This window comes from Rhinatrema bivittatum, chromosome 1 (genome assembly GCF_901001135.1).
Source record: "Rhinatrema bivittatum chromosome 1, aRhiBiv1.1, whole genome shotgun sequence".
Lineage (NCBI taxonomy): Eukaryota > Metazoa > Chordata > Amphibia > Gymnophiona > Rhinatrematidae > Rhinatrema > Rhinatrema bivittatum.
This window is the reverse complement of record NC_042615.1, coordinates 433,096,149-433,118,709: the sequence shown is the minus strand read 5'-3', so window position 1 is coordinate 433,118,709 and position 22,561 is coordinate 433,096,149. Positions and strand designations below refer to the sequence as shown.

Here is a 22,561-nt window from a genome sequence, read left to right as displayed (position 1 = left end):
TGGACTGATCCTGGTACGTACAGGGAAAGGAAAATTAGTTTCTTACCTGATAATTTTCGTTCCTGTAGTACCAAGGATCAGTCCAGGATCCCGCCCGCAGTGCTACGTTAAAGTAACGGGGAGTCCGCTCATCGAGGTTTTCAGTAAGCTGACCCCTTGGTTATTCGCTCTCCCGGTTGGGGAGTCTGGTTCTTATGGGGGTGTCGGAATTATTTCCGTTTAAATAGCAAGTTTGTATGGTTCGCTATGGTTGCCTTATGGAATCTTCTACTTTGACATTACGTATGACTGAGGGGCTGTGACTGACACAGGAGCATATATGGCTCCGCCCACAAGTTTTGCTCTGTCTCCATCTACTGGTGCGGAGTCACAACCCAGGTGTCCTGGACTGATCCTTGGTACTACAGGAACGAAAATTATCAGGTAAGAAACTAATTTTCCTTTACTAGCACGAGCCAATAAGCATAACAGTCATGAAATGGCCCAATATTACTTGCTAATAAATCTGCAACCTGCAAAGTCAGCCATGACAAGGATCAACTTGAATTTTCCATAGCAGTCTGTTGATTTGCCTGCTTAGACTGCACTCTGGAAAACTTTTGTTTACCCATAACTCTAAGGGTAATTCTCATACCAGTGTATCAGAATGTGTTCTACTGATCCTCTCATAGTCCCCAGTCCAAGAAGTGGATACCCCCCTAAAGCATAATCAATGAAGGCTGTATGAGTTGAAACGTAGTGGCACTCTCTGGGGAAGCTCCAGTCTTAGAGAGGCTCCAAAGAAGGAGAAACACAGAGGTTCCCTGCCCTGATGCAGGGAGTGAAAAAGTTTGTAGCTAAAAGCAGTGTTTATCTGGCAGCTCACTGATGCAACAGTCTGATGTCAATATTGCAAGGCAGGTACAAAGAACGAAAGCATAACCCGTTGTACTGCTGCTGCTGAACAATTTACAGGTCGATACTGTAACGTGCGGTTGAAGATTTCCCATCTGTAACGTGCTGGGAGCGCACAATTCGGACGCGTAAGGCGATCCAGCGATACAGTCCAGTTTCACGCGTCCTTAGCGCTTCTTCACGAGCAGCTGGAGGCAGGAGAGGTCGTCCGATGTCCGGAAGGTGCTGCAAAAAGTAAGTCGCTTTGCCGCTTTACACTGCCAGTCCCTTCTTCCCTCCTCCCGGAGCAAGCCTGCTTTTCGCGCCCTGCTTCCGAGCGTAGGATTGCTGTCCTCTCCCCTCTCTCTCGCAACTTTTTTTTTGCTTCGGGAGGAGGGGAGAGGGGACGGCAATCCCGACTTCCTGGTATCTGTCATTTCAAATGACATTTGAAATGACAGATACCAGCGTGGCCGTGAAGCGTTAGGCCCGAGCACCCAGGTTACTGTATAGGCGCTCTATACAGTAAAATGGGTTGCGCGGGCCTAACGCTTCCCTAACTCTTCGCAGACGTGGCATGCATTTGCATGCAATTAGAAGAGAGTATCGAGCGGTAGGTGAAGAGAACTGTGCGTGCGGGGAACGAGGGTGCGCCAGGCACTGCCGCACTCTTTTTACCGCGGCCTTAGATTATCGACCTGTTAGTGGGGAGGATGTAAACTCCCAGCATCCTGTAGTTGCAGCTCCTGGACTCTCCTTTTGCTGTGCACTCTGTCTCCTGGTAGCTGTAGTCAAAGTGGGGAGGGGAGGGATCCTCTCCCAAGCACAGCTCTGTGATCTCTCTCTCCAACACTGATATCTCTCCTCTATGTTATCTAGGTCCCTTAAGGTCTAGCTCAGCTTGGTAGCGAGGCTCCTTACCCCAACACTCCCAGCCCTGATTCCTCCTGCCTTAGGCTTTGTTTGTTTTTTTTCTCTTTTCTGATTGGTCTGAAGTTCTCATCCTCTCTCGGGTAATGAGCTGGCTCCCCATTGGCTCATGATAGTAACTGAACTTCCTGTGCCTGCTGTAATCAGATACCCGCTGGTTTCTGCAACAGCACAAGTCTCAGGCTGGATTTAAAGTGAAACAGTTGTCACCAGTCCCGTTGTTTTTTTCTCTGGTTTACACCATACATCCTTGTGCCAGGTAAGGTCAGGAGGGCAGGGACCCAAGTCAGGCAGTCCGGCCACACAGTCATTAGTGTCATCCAGGAAACTTTACTTCTCTAGAATGTGCTGATGTAACATTCACCCGGTCAATACTGGGCTAATTAAAATCACCCATTATTACTGGGCTGCTGATTTTGTTAGCTTCCCTAATTTATTTAAGTATTTCATTGTTTGTTATTTCACTCTGGCCAGGTGGATGGTAAAACACCCCCCACTTCTATTTTATTCCCTTTTTTACCTGGAATTTCTATCCATAAAGATTCAACATTGCAATTTGTTTCCTGCAGAACTTTTATCCTGTTTTAACTCAATGCCCTCTTTAACATATAGCACTACCCCTCCACCAATTTGATCCATCCTATCATTTCGATATAATTTGTACCCTGGTATCACAGTGTCCCATTGGTTATCCTCCTTCCAGTAGGGCTCTGAGATGCCAATTATATCTACCTCTTCATCCCATGCTATACTCTCTAACTCTCCCATCTTAATTTTTAGACTTCCAGCATTTGTATACAGACATTTCAAAGTATGTTTTTTGTTTGTATTAAGAACCTTCTCATCAGTGGATGGAGTAATTTGGAATCTTTCTGCACTTTACTTAAAGATACCTTGTCCACTTTGGCATTTATTGCAACCTGTCTACTGGGATGCCCTATTTTCCCTGTTGTCTTAGTAAACTTCAAAGATACATCATTCAGAACCATATGATTATAAACTACTTTTGGCTTTCCCCCATCAACCAGTTTAAAATCTGCTTTATCTCCTTTTTAAAGGTTAGTACCAGCAGCAAGGATCCACTCAATTCCTAACACCATCATCTCATCCATGCATTGAGACGCTTGAGCTCTGCCAGAATCTGGGGTCCTGAACGTGGAATGGGGAGCATTTCTGAGAATGCTACTCTGAAGGTTCAGGATTTCAGTTTTCTACCTTAAACCCTAAATTTGGTTTACAGGACCTCCCTCCTGCATTTTCCTATGTCATTGGTACTGTGCTGATCCCAGCATTTCCACAGGTTGAAATGAAATCATAATGGTCCCTAGCACAGCCGATGCTTTAGTAAAATGGTTCTCCTCTGCAGGGTTCTTCAGTGTAGTGAGGTAAACTCCAAACAGAGACCATGCTTTAGCAGATGATTTATCCTTGCAGGAATCTCAGACAGGGAGTAAAGTAAAGCACTTCCATCTACTTCCTGGAAGGACTTATCAAATAGGTCCAGCCTTCTTGGTACCGATTAATTTGCAGTTTGCGGAGTGAACTGCATATTTGTCAGTCTCCCCAGTGGTGTCTTTCTTTTGGTGCCACCCTTTTTGTGGCTTTTTATAGCCTAATATCCACCTGTCCCTCACCGATACAGTCTCTGGCTTCTGCCATAGGGCAGCACTGAGAAGAGAGGATCACCTTGCTGGTGTTGAAAGGAATCAGTAATTTCTTAGCGTGTAACAGATGGACTCAGGACCAATGGGTATAGTGTACTCCTGCTAGCAGTTGCAGACGGATCAGAATTCAATCTGACGTCAGCCCCTAGTACATATACCCCTGCAGGAAGTGCAGCTCTTCAGTATTTTCCATCTCCATAGCAGTTAGGGACTATCTGCACGCTCTCACAGCATTAGAACCAAATTCAAAGAAGAAAATCCAAATTTTAAAGAAGAAACCTACCTGAAGACGAGCCCCGCTCTCCTGCGGTGATACCCTCGGGTCCCTCCCCCAGTTGAGATTTCCGAGGTGATTTCCGTGGTCCCTCGGAGGTAAGCCTCGGTCCGGCGGCCGAATCGCGGCGAGGACCTAGCCCCCGATCCTCGGGCGTGGCTGAGAGGCAGCGGGTGCACCCTCGAGCGCGGCAGTGAAGGTATTTGCGCTCTCCCCCCACAGCCGGAGACCGCCCGGGTCGAAACCGGGAAGCGCCGAAGACAAGGTAAGGTAGAAATCTTCTGCTTGAATCCAGTCTCCGAGGATCGAGGAGGAGCACAGGTCACCGGCTGGGACCAGTGCCACCTGGTTGATCTGCCCTAGCAGGGCCAGGCCTCGGCTGTTTCAGAGGGTCTACCCACGTGGAGACTCTCCGAGGGGGTCGCCATATCGCCCGTGTGCTCGCTGTTGCCATCTTGGCCCTATTCACCGTGCCGTTCGCCGTTCGGCCCGAGCGCACAATTCCAAACTAAACGCACAAAGCACTTGTGCGCATAGACTTACATGCACATAAAACCTTGCACGCATAAGTTGCACGCACAGAGCCGGGCGCATATCTACGGCTGGACGCTCAGCTGCGCACACAACTTACACGCTCATCTTAAGCGCACCGGAGCACATAAGAGTTTACGCGCCAATATCAGAGCCGCACAAAGCGAGGAGGCCGACGCCCTGTGTACGCAGTGTGAGGAGGCCCTGGGAGATCTAGTTCAGAGCCAGTCCCACCCAGGGCCGAGTTCTAGCTCCTCAGGGGGTACCCCAGACCTAGCAGATCCCAGGGGGACCTCCCCACAGATGGGGACCCCCAAGGAACCAGCGCCCCTCAGCTTGGACCCAGCGTCGATCTCATGGGTGGAGTTCTTCAAGGGGATTCACACCTTTGTTCAAATGCAAACTGAACCTCTGGCTGACCAGCCACATGCTCCACCGGAGGACCCTCATGTCCCAGGCCCTTCAAGACCTAGGCACAGGCTCCTACTACCCAGTAGCCCCACCTATGGGGACATGGACATCTCTGAGGAGGAAGCCGAACCTCCAAGAAGAGGGGGAGCTCCCCCCGGGGACAGAGCCTCACCGAACCATGAGACGCTTCTTCACAAAGGACGAGCTCCCGGACCTGGTCAACCAATGTCTGACGGAGCTTGCTATCCCGGGCCCAGGTACTTCGGGGGAACCTAAACCGAACCCCCTGCTGGAGGATTTTCGCCAGACTTCTCACCACTTTCCTCTGTTATAAGCAGCACAACAGCTGATTGACCTGGAATGGAATGCTCCGGAGTCCACATTCAAAGGGGGACAACTTTGGCAGCCCTGTATCCCCTGGACCCGGCAACCAAAGATCTTCTTGCATGCCCAAGCGTTGATGCCATGGTCTGCGAGGTCTCTAAGTGCACCACTGTCCCACTGGAGGGAGGAGCAGCGCTCAAGGATGCACATGACCGGCATCTAGAATCAATCCTCAAACAGTCATTTGACGTAGCCGCTATGTCTCTACAAATTGTGGCCTGCTGCACCGTGGTGACACGTGCCTGCTTATCACAAACCAGGAACAACACCCCGGGAGAAGACATAGAACCAGCAGTATCATTCCTCGCGGACGCCGCCTCCGACCTAGTGCGCACAGTGGCCAGAGGAGTGTCATCTGCGGTGGCGGCTAGGAGGCAACTCTGGCTCCGAAGCTGGTCAGCCGACGCATCTTCCAAAACGCGCCTCACAAGGATGCCCTTCAAAGGATCCCTCTTGTTCGGCAGTGAACTAGAGAAACTGGCCGACAAATGGGGCGAGTCCCCATTGCTGCGCCTGCCGGAGGATAAGACGAAGAGAAACCAGCGACCCTTCCCCAGGTCCTCCAGGGGCAGAAGTTCACAGCGCTTCAATCCTTACAGGAGCAACTATCAAGCACCAAGCCTTACGGGCAGGAACCAGTCCTTTCGGAACAAGCACAACAAGAGGGGAACCAGCTCAGGTACGGGCCCCAGCCGCACCCCACAATGAGATTCAGCTGACCCATCCAAGGGAAGAAGCCATAGGGGGCAGACTAGCCCTATTCTACCGCAGATGGGTCGAGATAACTTCAGACGAGTGGGTCCTAGCCATCATTTGGGAGGGGTACTACCTGGATTTTCTACAAACCCCTCCGGACAAGTTCTTGGAGTCCCCCTGCCACGACCTCTTCAAGAGGGCGGCAGTGGAAGCTACACTGTCCAGACTACTGGCCCTCGAGGCCATAACCCCAGTGCCTCTACAAGAAATAAATACTGGACATTATTCTATTTATTTTATCATCCCCAAGAAAGAAGGAACATTCAGGCCCCTCCTGGACCTCAAGTCGGTCAACCGCCACCTGAGGATTCCCCGCTTCCACGTGGAAACCCTACGATCCGTAATAAGGGCGATACAACCGGGAGAGTTTCTCACATCCCTGGATCTTTCGGAGGCCTACCTACACATCCCAATTCATCAGGAACACCAGCGCTACCTACTTTTCAAAGTCCTGAACCGTCACTACCAGTTCCGGGCACTACCCTTCGGGTTAGCCACAGCACCCCGGACATTCACCAAGGTAATAGTAGTGGTGGCGGCAACACTGAGGAAGTAAGGAATCCTCGTTCACCCTTACCTGGACGATTGGATGATCAGGGCAAAGTCACCGGAGGAAAGCCGCCAAGCAACCAGCAGAGTCATAACTCTACTGGAGAGCCTAGGATGGGTGGTCAACACAAACAAAAGCTCCCTACAGCCCTCACAATCGCTGGAATACCTAGGAGTCCGATTCGACACCAAAGAGGACAAGGTCAGCCTGACTCCCAGAAGGAGATCAAAACTGTGGAACCGGCTGCAAACCTTGCTGAGCGATCCTCATCCCACAGCATGGGATTACCTGCAAGTCCTCGGGCTGATGGCATCCACCATGGAAGTTATGCCATGGGCGCGAGCCCACATGAGGCCCCTACAGCGCTCACTTCTATCACGATGGAGCCCATGGTCCCAGAACTACACCGTACGTCTATCACTCCCGGGCAGAGTTCGGACCCAGCTACGGTGGTGGCTGCAGGCCAGCCACATGAGCCGGGGATCAAGACTACCTTCCCAACCTGGACCCAACTCACCACAGATGCCAGTCTACGAGGATGGGGAGCACACTGCGAGGAGTTAACCACCCAAGGGCAGTGGAATGCAGAAGAGGCGGGATGGAACATCAACCACCAAGAAGCACGGGCAGTCAGACTAGCCTGTCTACGGTTCGCTCACAGACTTCGAAACAAAGCGGTCAGAGTAATGTCAGACAATGCCACAACAGTGGCCTACATCAACCGGCAGGGGGGAACCAGAAGCCAACAGGTGTCCCTAGAAATAGATCCCCTGATGGCGTGAGCAGAAGCAAACCTCCAGGAGATCTCCGCCGTCCACATCGCCGGGAAAGAAATCACGGCAGACTTCCTCAGCAGGGAAAGTCTAGACCCAGGAGAATGGAGGCTGTCATCCGCAGCTTTCAAAATGATAGTGAATCAGTGGGGGACACTGGACATGGACCTTCTGGCAAACAGATCCAACGCCCAAGTATCCAGATACTTCAGCCGCAGGCAGGAACCACAGTCCCAAGGGATCGATGCCCTGGTACAGACCTGGCCAGCGAGGACCCTACTATACGCCTTCCCGCCGTGGCCCCTAGTGGGCACAATCATTTACAAGATACTACACAGGGGGCTAGTTCTTCTGGTTGCTCCGGATTGGCCAAGAAGACCCTGGTACGCAGACATGAGAAGACTGCTGGCAGGGAACCCCCTACCCCTGCCCCCACACAGGGACCTGCTACAACAAGGTCCGATCCTCCACGAGGACCCAGCTCAATTCTCTCTTACGGTCTGGCCATTGAGAGAGCCCGCCTGAGAAAGAGCGGATACTCGGGGAGGGGGGAATCGACACTCTCCTTCGAGCACGCAAGTTCTCCACATTGTTAATGTACATAAGGATCTGGAGAGTATTTGAAGCCTGGTGCGAAGACCACAACATCAAGCCACGCTCATTTAAAGTTCCCGTGATCCTGGAATTCTTACAGAATGGACTACAGAAGGGTCTGTCCCTCAACTCCATCAAGGTACAGGTGGCCGCATTGTCATGCTACGGCTCCAAGAGCGAGGGCGACAGCATAGCTTCTCACCCGGACGTGTCACACTTCCTGAAAGGAGTCAAACACATTCACCCACCACTAAAGTGACCGGTACCTCTGTGGAATCTCAATCTCGTTTTGGATTTCCTAGTGGGAACTGCCTTCAGACCCCTCCGAGGCCTGTCCCTCCACCTGTTAACCTTAAAGACAGTGTTTTTGCTGGCAGTGTGTTCAGCCCGCCACATCTCGGAACTACAAGCACTGTCCTGCCGTGAGCCATTCCTCACACTCACCCCGGGGTCCATCCAACTACGCACGATCCCTCCTTCCTCCCCAAAGTGGTCTCACACTTCCACCTTAACCAGACTATCTCGCTACCAACGATGGATGGCTTGAAGAATTCGGAAGAAGCCCGTAGGCTACGCCACCTCAACATCAGCAAACTCCTATCCAGATACCTGGAAATGTCGGAACCCGTACGAAAAACGGACCACCTTTTTGTCCTTCACAGCGGAAAGAGACAAGGGGAAGCGGCCTCGCAGGCAACCATCGCCCGCTGGATCAAGGAAGTCATCAAGGCGGCCTACGTAGAAGCTGGCAAGCCACCACCTCTACAGGTCAAGGCCCATTCTACCAGAGCCCAGGCAGTATCCTGGGCAGAAACTAGAATGCTGTCTCCTGCCGAGATCTGCAGGGCGGCTACATGGTCCTCCATCCATACCTTCTCCAGATTCTACCGTCTGGATGTTCAGGCTCGGGAGGACACGGCATTCGCAAGGGCAATACTAAGTGGGTCACGGGCAGCCTCCCACCTGGTTCGGGAGTAGCTTTTATACATCCCATTGATCCTGAGTCCATCTGCTACACGCTAGAAAATGGAGAAATTACTTACCTGATAATTTCGTTTTCCTTAGTGTAGTCAGATGGACTCAGCATCCCACCCTTGGCTGCCGTTACGCATGGTCTTTCAAATGATTCAAGGGTAAGACACGTTTTCATTTATCTAGGGCATCCACCCTGCCGGGTGTCGACGCTTTCCGGTTGAGTACACTGGCAGTCTCCAGCTATAGTCAATCAACCAGTTCAAGTTAATCAAGAAATTATCAGGTAAGTAATTTCTCCAGTTCTGCTTGGGAATTCTTTAAAAGGTTTTTGGGAGAAGTATACTATTGGAGTATATTATTTAGTGTGTGTGTTTGTTTATGTTTTAAGAATGGCCGAGTGGTCTAAGGCACCAGACTCAAGTCTTCAGGTTTCCTTTGCTGGGTGTTCTGGTTTCCTGATGTAGGTGTGGGTTAAAATTCCACTTCTGAGGTGCTCATCTCCTACTGGAGACCTTTTTGATCAAGGCAGCACTGGGGCTGCCAGACTGGATTTGGGACTTGGCTACTATGTCCCTGAAAGTCTCATCAATGTACCTCCCTGTCTCCCTCAGCTCCTCCAAGTCTGCTACTCTAGCCTCCAGAGATCGGATTTGTTCCCTGAGAGCCAGGAGCTCTTTGCACCAAGTGCACACATACAATCTCTCACCGACAGGTAACAAATCATACATGTGACACTCAATGCAAAAGACTGGAAAGCCCCCTCTTGCTGCTGGACTGCTGCCTTCATCTTAGTTTTATTGATTCCTAGTTAAATTTAGAATACTAAGGGAGTTGGAATGAGAGTAGTTTAAATTTACAGGTGAATCTACTAATTAATCAGCTGTTTCCTACAAGGGGATGATTAAACTTTCAATAAGGGCTGGTACAATATTATGATTTAGATAGGACCCTGACTGATTTTTAATGAGAAAGTGTCTCGTGCCTAAAAATCAAAGGTTGAGTGGGTGCGAAATACAGACAGTAGAATTAACTATCTCTGGCTTCCTTATTACCTCAGACACACATAAACTCTAAAGAATATATCCCTTAATTTCACCTTTCACCAAACTTTTATCAGCCCAAAAATTTCTGAAAGCTATACTTACCAATCCTCTTTAACCACTGTTAAATTAATCTTCACTCAGTTAATGGAAGGGTTTGAGATTCGGCGCGCGCTTCCGGTCTTCCTCTACTGCAAAGGGTGCGGGGCCTCTAGAAGCTGGGGCTGTGGACATCAATTCCTGGATTGCTTGCGGTGACTTCTGGACTCTTCTTCCGGGGGTTGCTGGGAGCAGTATGCAGATGAGCCTTCCGGTCCTCCTCTACTGTAAAGGGTGTGGGGTCTGTGGAAGCTGGGGCTGTGGATGTCAATCCCTGGATCGCTTGTGGTGGCTTCTGGACTCCTCTCCCCGGGGATGCTGGGAAAAGTATGCAGATGAGCCTTCCGGTCCTCCTCTTCTGCAAAGGGTGCGGGGCCTCTGGAAGCTGGGGCTGTGGACGTCAATCCCTGGATCGCTTGCGGTGACTTCTGGACTCCTCTCCTGGGGGATGCTGGGAGCAGTATGCAGATGAGCCTTCTGGTCCTCCTCTACTGCAAAGGGTGTGGAGCCTCTGGAAGCTGGGGCTGTGGACGTCAATCCCTGGATTGCTTGCAGTGGCTTCTGGACTCCTCTCCTCGGGGATGCTGGGAAAAGTATGCAGATGAGCCTTCCGGTCCTCCTCTACTGCAAAGGGTGTGGGGCCTCTGGAAGCTGGGGCTGTGGACGTCAATCCCTGGATCGCTTGCGGTGACTTCTGGACTCCTCTCCTGGGGGATGCTGGGAGCAGTATGCAGATGAGCCTTCCGGTATTCCTCTATTGCAAAGGATGCAGGGCCTCTGGAAGCTGGGGCTGTGGAAGGGAAATAGAACCAAAACGTTACATTAATAGCGGGGGTGGAAGGGAAATAGAACCAAAAGGTTACTAAAGACCAAGAGTAACAGATAAATATGAGAGTGAAAAAAAAAGTGTGGAAGCTTGCTGGGCAGACTGGATGGGCCATTTGGTCTTCTTCTGATGTCATTTCTATGTTTCTATGTTTCTATAACTTGTGTGTGGCAATCCAACATCCTCCCCAACTCCTTCCCCAGAACCCCTGTTTTTGTGCACATTAATGTCTATGTTTGTGCACAAACCCGCAACCATTTATATGCATAAAGCCATTTATTTTATTTTTACTGTATATTCTTATATTATGTTGACTCCATGTTTCTCTATGGAAAAAATCGGAATATTTTAAAATTTATGATTTCTATTTCTTTTATAAAACAGGTGAAAGAGCTGGAAGCCAAAGTGAAGGAATTGGAACAAGCAAACAATGTAAGTAGACTATTTATTCCTATATTTAATGCAACCCCCGGCTGGTAGTCTTGGATATAAGTTCCCAGAGGTCCATATCTCACACATAGAGGCCGATGCAGTAAAGTGCACTCAGCCTAACACACAAGTTACCTCTGGGATTGGGTACCACCCCCCCTCCCAGGTCTTGGCGGAGTGCTGCTATAAACCCTCTGAAGTGGGACATCCTTGCACATGACTGAATCCTCCCCTAATTATTCCCTCACTAACCGCACTACCATGACATGACCCAGGGCTTACAGGTAACCTGACAGGTTACACAGACCTTCACATACCTGAACGGTTTTACTGATGCACCATCCTCAAACCTTTCCCATTGGAAAGACAGCAGTAGTACCAGGGGTCACAATATGAAACTCCAGGGGGAGCAACTCAGAATCAACATCAGGAATCATTTCTTCAGGGTGGTGGATGCTTGGAATTCCCTGCTGGAAGAGCTGGTAAAGGAATTCCAAAAGGCATGGGATAAACAAATGTTAAATGGGTGGGAAAATCCTTAAAATATTTGGGGGTTATTGTACTGACACGGCTATAGTTCTGCTGAGAGTTTTGGATTAGGGGATTACAAATCTGGCAATTATATAATTACTTACGGGCCGATACAGTAAGGAGCGGTAGGAAGAGCTCACCCGCGTTTGCCGCACGCACAGTCCGGCTCACCTACCGCTCGATACTGTATTTAAATAGCTTGCAAATACAAGCCGCGTTCAAGAAGCGTCAGGCCCGCGCAACCCATTTTACTGTTTAGGCGCTATATACAGCGCCTATACAGTATCCTGGGTACGCTGGTACCTGTCATTTCAAATGACATTTGAAATGACAGGCACCAGGAAGTGGATCCCAACTTTAACCCAAGAAAACCTAAAAACCTAAAATCCCCTCCTCCTGAAGCGACTGGACATGTAAAATGTTGAAAAAAAAATATTGAAAACCTAAAATCCCCTCCTCCCGAAGCGACTCAACATGTACCAACTTACTTTTTGTTGCTTTTCAGTCCTTTCAGCCTTCTCTGCCGTCTTCCGGAGGGGGCAGCCGGCGGCGAGAGTGGCTTCCAGCGGCCCCCGCCGGCCCCCATGGCCCCTGCACGCCCGTGGTGCACGGGCGCTCAAGCCAATGAAAGCACATGGACGGGCGTGCGTGACGTACGCCGTGACGTCACGCATGCGCGTTCATGTGCTTTCATTGGCTTGAGCGCCCGTCAATTTGGGCGCTCAAGCCAATGGCTAGAGCCAGCGAAGCGCATGACGTCACAGCGTATGCTTCGCTGGCTAGAGTGAGCGAAGCGTACGCCGTGACGTCATGCGCTTCGCTTGCTAGAGCGCCCAAATTGACGGGTGATCAAGCCAATGAAAGCACATGGACGGGCATGTGTGACGTCACGGCGTACGTCACGCACGGCTGTCCATGTGCTTTCATTAGCTTGAGCGCCCGTGCACTATGGGCGTGTGGGGGCCGCGGGGGCCAGCGGGGGCCGCTGGAAGCCGCTCTCGTCGCCGGCTGCCCCCTCCGGAAGACGGCAGAGAAGGCTGAAAGGACTGAAAAGCAACAAAAAGTAAGTTTGTACATGTCGAGTCGCTTCGGGAGGAGGGGATTTTAGGTTTTCTTTTGGGGGAAAGTTTGCCGCCTACCCTTACCCCTGCCTCTAACGCAGGGGTAGGGGTAAGCGGTAAATTAGCAGGTTAAACGCGCGGCTAAACTGCAGGTTAAAAAGGCGATAGTCGGGGCGCGCATTACTGAATGGGGGGGAATTGCTAATCCGATCGTTTACATCTCATATACATGCCGCGGGCGGAAGGGATTACTTGTTGATTTAAAGAGGCGGTAAGAATGGGTTAAAGGGGATAGTGAATCGCAGGTTGAACTAACGCGGCCAAATTGTGAGTAAAAGGTGGGTTAGAAACAGGGTAACCGCGGCCGAACTTTACTGTATTGACCTGTTAATTTGGAAAGCTAATATTTTCAAACTGTTGACTTTAACAGAAAGAGCTTGAAAAACTGGATCTAATTTTCTTTTGGATTGGTGGCAATGATACAGCTCTTTAGAATGATCTTATTGCCTAAGCAGGTTTATGTTTTTAGTTTCCTTCCTATTTATTTGTCCCATCAATAAATATGTTTAATTAACAAACATGAGGAAATGTCTTTGGAAGGGAAAAAAATTGCATTTTGCCTTATGGCGACTGCTGAAATCTTAACCCCTGAGTGGTTTAAGTGGCCCTAATTTGAAGTTCAGTAATCTGGCAGCTAATTTAGGCCCTGCTGGAGATTAGATAATGCATTTTTTTCTCACTGACTGGGCATTGCATACTAGTAAAGATATGGAAGAAAGCAGGGCAATGATTTGGTGAAAGAAGGAATGATATTAATTAAAGATTTTCTGACAGAAGTCTTATTTTTATGGTTCCTGTTGCAAAGGCAGCCACATTTTCCTTGACCAAGGATTATCGGGATTTCCATTTTTTTTTTTGCATATATAAGACAAACCTTAAGAGTTAAAGGAAATAATTAAAGTGGTTATGTATACAGAATTTAAGTAAAGAGGGAATAAGCACTAATGGTCGCACTAAGGTGCATAGATAGGGGTGCGCCCCTTTGTTGTGTGTCTTTGACGTGCGATGCCTCAGCATGCAACTCATCCGACGGCGCTTCAGGTCATTTGTACTGTCGCCCAGGTGACATCAATGGGGATGGGTCGTGAGGTCCGCACGCAGAAACGGCTTAGCTGAGTAAAGTTGTCAAGTTCAGCGGCATTTGATGGTATGATAGCAGGCAATCCCAGAAAACAGCTACAGATGACACGGCAGAGCTGAACAGAGGCCCAGTTCATTTCCAGTCACCCTGAGATTGCTGTGGATTAGTAGGGGTGGGGAAGGGGGCACACAAACTTTCACCTCTCTCTCATATATACACACACAAGCACACGTTCATTCTCACATACATGCTCTCTCTCTCTCGCACACATGCTCACACAAATATGCTCCCTCTCTCTCATATGCACATGCTCATACCCACACACACAGTTTCCTCTCTCTCATACACACATGCTCTCACACATTCACCCCGCTCCTTCTCTCTTTTACACACATGATCTCTCTCACACTCCCTCTTTTTTCATACGTACATGCTCTCTCTCACACACACGCACTGTCTCATATACATATGTTCTTTTTCTCACACATGCTCCCTCTCTCTTTTACACACATGGTCTCTCTTTCTTGCATAGAAACAAGCTCCCTCTCTCTCATATACAAGCTCCCTATCTCTTATACACACAGGTGTTCTCTCTCACACACAATCTCACACACAGATGTGCCCTCGCTTTCATACACACCTGCTGTCTCTCATACACATCCACACATGCTCCTTCTCTCATACATTTATGGTCCCTCTCTCTCATTCACCTGTACACACACTCTCACCCTCTGATTGGGGCTGCTCCCTCTCTTTTTCCTCGTTCTTTGCTGGGGGGTGGGGGTGGGTAGAGGGGTCCCGCAGCTCATGTGGGGCCTTCCTGTGCCTAATTCTCTTCTAAGGAGAATGCCCTCCGAACAAAACTCCTTTCCTCTCTATGGCTTAAGGTGGACCAGACTAAATGCCTGGTTCTGGGCTTTTAATTAGGGGCTTATAGGCATTCCTTTGCAGTTCCCTACTTGTTCCATTTCCTTTGGGGGAAGAATTTCCCTGCCACTCAGTGGATTTCACATATGCATTGAACTTCCATTGAACATGCTTTACATTAAAATTCACAATTTTAACAGATAGGACATTTCTCAACATCTCTGAACCATTAATGAACTTTCCTGTTCAGGAAGGTCCTCCAGTTTAACACATAGATCACACGCTAGTACATTCCAGCGGCCAAGCAGAAGCCACATCTGAAAAAAATACCAATATCAACAAAACATGCCACTCCCTGCAGTCCCTACCATGGTCCCCCACTGCCATATTACACCTGCTGTGGATCTTTCAGAATTAAGTGGGCAGGAGCAATCACCAGTTCTGATTTTTAAATGTTGCCGGTCTCAGGGAGAGTCAGCTTCAACCTGTTTTATGGGTATATTACAGAGACCAACGCCATGGTTTAACCAAATTTAGTGGGGCAGGAGCAACTGGGGATTGCAGGAGGTGGCTTTTTTTAATTTAGGAGGAGATATTAAAAACAAGATGAGTTGCTAAATCTAGGGTCCTAATGGTTAGTCATGAAAATGCATTAAATGGGTCTAATTCATGCGATAAAAGTGGGAGGAGTTAATACATATTTCTATTTTCTACCACAGAATGCTGTAGATTAATGCACAGAAGAGGGAGGATGGGGGAGGGAAGGGGAGAGAGAGAAAGAGAGAAAGTGCAATTTAATAGGGATAATAGGACTCTATATTTCCATCTAGCACTGTAGATGCGCACATTCAACTCAGGATGGATTTGGGAGGGTGATGTTACATACATGGTCAGGAATTTATTGCAAATTTGCAATCTCTGAAGAATTGTATAGTGCAGTCTCTAGCTCAGCGCTTCTCAACCGGTGCGTCGCGACACACTAGTGTGTCGCCAAACACCGGCAGATGTGTTGCGTCTCCTGGTGTCCCATTGCCCGTTGCACTTCCCTTCTCTCTTTTTCCAGACCCCGCGGGCCAATTGGAAGCCTCCTTTCTTCCTACCCCTATTGCCCAATGGGAAGCCTCCTTCATTCTGCCTGCCCCCACACAGGCCAATCAGAAACCTCTTCCCTTCTACCTACCAGTGGGAGTAGGAAGAAGGGAGGAAACCTTTGATTGGCCGGTGAGGCAGGCATCAGAATGCCCGGGGATGGGGTGGGAGGAATAGAAGTGTTGAACTCCGACGAAGCAAGGACCCCCGACAAAGCAAGGCCGCCATGGGAGCCTATTCCCTTGGCGGCAAAGAAGAAACCCGACCCCGTCGAAGCAAGGCCGCCACAGCCCATGGCGGCGAAGAGGAAAGCTGACCCCGACCGACGCCACCACAGGAGCCCATCCCCGTGGCAGCGAAAAGGAAACCTGACCCCGACCAAGCAAGGCCACCATGGGAGCCCATCCCCGTGGCGGCGAAGAGAAAACCCGACCCCGTCGAAGCAAGGCTGCCATAGCCACGGCGGTGAAGAGGAAAGCCGACCCTGACCGAGGCCACCACAGGAGCCCATCCCAGTGGCAACGAAGAGGAAACCCGACCAAGCAAGGTCGCCACAGCCCGTGGCTGCAAAGAGGAAATCCGACCCCGACCGAAGCCACCACGGGAGCCCATTCCCGAGGTGGCACAAAAAGAAGGCCCGCCGGAGTAAAGCCGCGGCGGAACTGGAGCCCATCCCTGTAGTGAAGAAAGAATACATTTTTGGTGAGAGTGGGTGTGTCTGTGTGTGAATGAGTGCCTGGGTGAAAGCTGGTGTGTCTGTGTGTGAATGAATGCCTGGGTGAGAGCTGGTGTGTCTGTGTGTGAATGAGTGCCTGGGTGAGAGCTGGTGTGTATGGGTGTGAATGGGTGCCAGGGTGAGAGCTGGTGTGAATGGGTGCTTGGGTGAGAACTTGTGTGTTTGGGTGTGAATGGAAGCCTGGGTGAGAGCTGGTGTGAATGGGTGCTTGGGTGAGAGCTTGTGTGTGTGGGTGTGAATGGGTGCCTAAGTGAGAGCTTGTGTCTGTGGCTGTGAATGGATTCATGGGTGAGAACTTGTGTCTGTGGGTGTGAATGTGTGCCAGGGTGAGAGCTGGTGTGAATGGGTGCTTGGGTGAGAGCTTGTGTGTGTGGGTGTGAATGGATGCCTGGCTGAGAGCTTGTGTGTGTGGGTGTGAATGGATGCATGGGTGAAAGCTTGTGTGTGTGTGTGCCAGGGTGAGAGCTGGTGTGAATGGGTGCTTGGGTGAGAGCTTGTGTGTGTGGGTGTGAATGGAAGCCTGAGTGAGAGCTTGTATCTGTGGGTGTGAATGGATACATGGGTGAGAGCTGGTATGAATGGGTGCTTGAGTGAGAGCTTGTGGGTGTGAATGGAAGCCTGGGTGAGAGCTTGTGTCTGTAGGTGTGAATTGATGCATGGGTGAGAGCTTGTGTGTGTGTGTGCCAGGGTGAGAGCTGGTGTGAATGGGTGCTTGAGTGAGAGCTTGTGGGTGTGAATGTGTGCCAGGGTGAGAGCTGGTATGAATGGGTGCTTGAGTGAGGGCTTGTGGGTGTGAATGGAAGCCTGGGTGAGAGCTTGTGTCTGTGGGTGTGAATTGATGCATGGGTGAGAGCTTGTGTGTGTGTGTGCCAGGGTGAGAGCTGGTGTGAATGGGTGCTTGGGTGAGAGCTTGTGTGTGTGGGTGTGAATGGAAGCCTGGGTGAGAGCTTGTGTGTGTGTGGGTGTGAATGGATGCCTGGCTGAGAGCTTGTGTGTGTAGGTGTGAATGGATGCATGGGAGAGAGCTTGTGTGTGCGGGTGTGAATTGATGCATGGGTGAAAGCTTGTGTGTGTGTGTGCCAGGGTGAGAGCTGGTGTGAATGGGTGCTTGGGTGAGAGCTTGTGTGTGTGGGTGTGAATGGATGCATGGGTGAAAGCTTGTGTGTGTGTGTGCCAGGGTGAGAGCTGGTGTGAATGGGTGCTTGGGTGAGAGCTTGTGTGTGTGGGTGTGAATGGAAGCCTGGGTGAGAGCTTGTGATGTGAATGGTTGCTTGGGTGAGTACTTATGTGTGTGGGTGTGAATGGAAGCCTGGGTGAGAGCTTGTATCTGTGGGTGTGAATGGATACATGGGTGAGAGCTGGTATGAATGGGTGCTTGAGTGAGAGCTTGTGGGTGTGAATGGAAGCCTGGGTGAGAGCTTGTGTCTGTAGGTGTGAATTGATGCATGGGTGAGAGCTTGTGTGTGTGTGTGCCAGGGTGAGAGCTGGTGTGAATGGGTGCTTGAGTGAGAGCTTGTGGGTGTGAATGGAAGCCTGGGTGAGAGCTTGTGTCTGTGGGTGTGAATTGATGCATGGGTGAGAGCTTGTGTGTGTGTGTGCCAGGGTGAGAGCTGGTGTGAATGGGTGCTTGGGTGAGAGCTTGTGTGTGTGGGTGTGAATGGAAGCCTGGGTGAGAGCTTGTGTGTGTGGGTGTGAATGGATGCCTGGCTGAGAGCTTGTGTGTGTGGGTGTGAATGGATGCATGGGAGAGAGCTTGTGTGTGCAGGTGTGAATTGATGCATGGGTGAAAGCTTGTGTGTGTGTGTGCCAGGGTGAGAGCTTGTGATGTGAATGGTTGCTTGGGTGAGTGCTTATTTGTGTGGGTGTGAATGGAAGCCTGGGTGAGAGCTTGTATCTGTGGGTGTGAATGGATACATGGGTGAGAGCTGGTATGAATGGGTGCTTGAGTGAGAGCTTGTGGGTGTGAATGGAAGCCTGGGTGAGAGCTTGTGTCTGTAGGTGTGAATTGATGCATGGGTGAGAGCTTGTGTGTGTGTGTGCCAGGGTGAGAGCTGGTGTGAATGGGTGCTTGGGTGAGAGCTTGTGTGTGTGGGTGTGAATGGAAGCCTGGGTGAGAGCTTGTGTGTGTGGGTGTGAATGGATGCCTGGCTGAGAGCTTGTGTGTGTGGGTGTGAATGGATGCATGGGAGAGAGCTTGTGTTTGTGGGTGTGAATGGAAGCCTGGGTGAAAGTTGGTGTGAATGAGTGCGAGAGCATTTGTGTGTGATTGAGAGCTTGTATATAAGAGACCATGAGTGTGATTGAGAGAGAGACTAGTCAGGAAGATGACTAGTATGCGTACGTGAGAGAGAGACTCGTCAGGAAGATGACTGGTGTGAGAGAGACCGAGACTGGTCATGGGGATCTAATTGGGGGTATGTGTGTGAGTGACTGGTTGTGGGTGCTAAGGAAGAGTACTGTGAGGACAGAGCTGCAGCAGCCCTTGCTGCTGCTGGTGAGTGCTATTGGCCTGGAAGGGAAAGGAGTAGGAGAGTTGCTGGAGAGGGTAAGTAAAGGTGGCTTTTTAAATGTATTTTTCTTGATTGACTGCCATTTTAATTATTGGGTATTATGCGATGTCTGCTGTTTTGAAATATTTTATTGATATTTGGATATGTTTTAATAATTTTTATGAGTTTTTAATTGTTGGGTATTATTCTGTTCAGCAGCTGTTTATAACATTTTTAGTATAGCTTTACAATGATTTCTGTGTGGGGCTCTATAGCAGCTTGGCTTATTCAGTTTTCCCAATAGGAAATGTATTAGTGTTTAGGGCCTGGTTTAATAGTTGTATTTATTAGATAGGGTTGTTACTGTTTGAGTGTAATCCATAATACAGGTGTAACTGTGCGGATTAGTTTGTGTGCATTATTGCAAATCCTGAGAGTCTGTTAGGTGCTATATTTCTCTTTCCATTTCTCCAGGTTTGCACTGCATGCAGAGTGGCTTTTTTTGGTTTTCCATTCCAGTTTCTGTCTCCATATTTATAATTTGTGGGTTTTCTGTACCTGGTGAAGGGTGTGTGACCGAGGTGAGGTATTTAACTAGCATGCAGGCATTTGTATCAATCTTATTTGTTGTGTTTTCTCAATAGGATATGCATTAGTGGTAAATTACTCTCTTTTCATAAGGAAGGCTATTTTGCCTGGTAGTAAAAGGAATTTGTTTTGCTTTTACTGGGATGTCCTCAGAACCAGAATATCTTTTTTGTATGGTGAGTTGTACAGGATAATGCCCTAGATCTGCTCTGCTCTCATTGCTGGGGGTTGAGGGGATTCCTGTAGATGCAGAGTGCATGTTTATATTTAGCTCCTTAATGGTCACATGTTCAGTGTGTCACGCATGTGAGTCCCCACCAAAAAAAGGTTGAGAACCACTGCTCTAGCTGACTGCATTGTACAAATCAACTACTCTTGTAGTATCTTTCATTGATTCAAATGATAGAAATTCTTCAGAGATTGCTAGATCCTACTCTCCCTATTAAAGTGCGCTTTCTCTTGCTCTCTCTCTCTCTGGATGTTGCCTATGTGGTAGACAGGAAATTATCCTAACCACGCCCCTTCTTTTATCACAGGCACTATTTCTGCTATATTTATAGCATTTTCATGAATTTAGCTGTAAGATAGATACCTAAGTTAAGCGCCTGTTTTCAGCTGAACTTACAAGCCTATGTTTTCAATTAAATTCACATAAATGTAGGCCTGCTGTTTATTTGCATAGATTTTGGCCCCAAATTAGGTGCCTAGTTCAGAAAACCAGTGCTAGACACCTAACTTTGTTTCCCTGCCCTAACTTCACCCCCATAGCCACCCACATTTTAGGATCCTAAATTTCAGATCCTAATGAAACCTGGAGCTTCAATTTAGGGATTCAGTCCTAGTAAATTTTCAGAAGGACCAATGTAGGTGCCTAATTAAAAAAGCTAGGATCCTAAACTATTTGAAACTTGGCCCCAAAATGTTTGTTTGTTTGTTTATTTATTTATTTATTTCGTGGTTTTTTATATACCGCGGCACGTTAATAACATCACCTCGGTTCACAATAAACAATAAATCAGCAACAAGCTTTACAGTCAAAAAGACAAGGAAATACGGTGTACATAATAACTCGATTAAGAACAAATTAAGAACAACTTAAGAACTAATAACAATTACATTGATGATAATCATATTCAATAGTTAATGGCAAGTCTAATAACTGGGAGGTATGAGGCCGATCAAGTAAAATTTTAGCAGCGAGAGAAAAATAAAATTGCCGAGTGGCATTGGATCCGATAAAAAGGAACAAGTAATTGGCATTTCTGAAAAAGGAAAAGATCATTGAGTGTAGGCTTGTTCGAACAGCCAGGTTTTGAGGTTCTGCTTGAATTTCTTATGGCAGGGTTCTAGACGCAGGTCTGTGGGCATTTTGTTCCAGATGTTGGTTCCCGCAATAGTGAATGAGCGGTCTCTCGTAGCAACGTGTTTGATGTGTTTAAATGAAGAAGACGCGAGTTTGGCTTGGTGTATTTTTCTTATTGGTCTCTTTGATGTGAGGAAGATGAATTTATCGGAGAACCATTGCATATCTTGGTTATAGTTTTGTATTAGATACTATTTTGTATTAGATACTATTTTTAATACAATTAGATACTATTAATTTAATACAATTTATTATTATTTATTATTTAATAAATAATACTATTAATTTAATACTATTAATTTAATACAATTTATTAATTAAGATACTATTAATTTAATTTATACTATTAATTTAATTTAATTTAATACAATTTATTAATTAAGATACTATTAATTTAATACAATTTATTATTATTTATTATTTAATACAATTAGATACTATTTTTAATACTATTTCTAATACAAACCTAGATACTAGTTTTGTATTAGATACTATTTAGTTTTTGTGTTGGTTGGTTTTTTGTTTTTTTTAAGGTTTAATAATTACATCAATATTTTAATTGCATGTTATACATTATTGGATGGTCCACAGTCTGTCCAGCCTGTTTTCTGTCAAAACTGTTATATTGATTTTAGTATATGTAATACCTATTAATAATGTCAATGTAAAGCCTGTTGCTAAGTTATTGTTAAATGTAAACCACGGTGATGTATCTCTTTACGTACTGCGGTATATAAAAACCCTTAAATAAATAAAATAAATAAATAAATATAGATCGACATATGAATGTTTATTTTGGTTTGTCAAATGAACCAAACAACTAAACCAACAGATTCCTGAAAAAAAGTAAAATGAAAAAAGAAACCAAACTGAAACATGTCCCCTGCATATCCCTATGAAAAGCAATATTTTAACACATCTGGTTCTTTCTGGTTTTTAAATTTCAATATAAACTCATCTGAAAAACAGCTTTTGTTTTTTTTCCAGGTTCTTCAAAAACAGACTATAATACTGATGAGAAAAGTAAGTGTTATTTCAGAATTGCAAATAAAGTGAGATGGGCCAAAATCTACCCATCCCCACAGGCAGACTGACAAATGCAGTGATGCATTCCTCACATTGGAAGGCAAGAGAGAGGATTTAATGACGTGGCTGGGATAGTGAGGGCAGGGATTACAGGATTTCATAATGTGGCTGGAATAGTGGTGGCAGGGATTACAGGAATTCATAATGTGGCTGGGATAGTGAGGGCAGGGATTACAGGATTTAATAACGTGGCTGGGATACTGAGGGTATGGGATACAGGATTTAATAACGTGGTTGGGATAGTGGTGGCAGGGATTACAGGATTTCATAATGTGGCTGGGATAGTGGTGGCAGGGATTACAGGAATTCATAATGTGGCTGGGATAGTGAGGGCAGGGATTACAGGATTTAATAAGGTGGCTGGGATACTGAGGGTATGGGATACAGGATTTAATAACGTGGCTGGCATAGTGGAGGCAGGGATTACAGGATTTCATAATGTGGCTGGGATAGTGAGGGCAGGGATTACAGGATTTCATAATGTGGCTGGGATTGTGAGGG

The 22,561-nt window shown here is 47.8% G+C and overlaps 1 protein-coding gene and 1 long non-coding RNA gene across 3 annotated transcripts in view; one reads left to right on the top strand and one right to left on the bottom strand.

Moving 5' to 3' along the window:
* Window positions 1-22,561, bottom strand: part of LOC115092963 (zinc finger protein 567-like) — a 1,005,854-nt gene that overhangs the window by 758,110 nt on the left and 225,183 nt on the right. The gene's annotated exons all lie outside the window — the stretch shown is intronic.
* On the top strand, window positions 1,939-21,997 carry LOC115093034. Its single transcript, XR_003857153.1, has 3 exons — window positions 1,939-2,062; window positions 11,065-11,112; window positions 21,962-21,997. It is a non-coding gene; the product is annotated as an uncharacterized LOC115093034 (long non-coding RNA).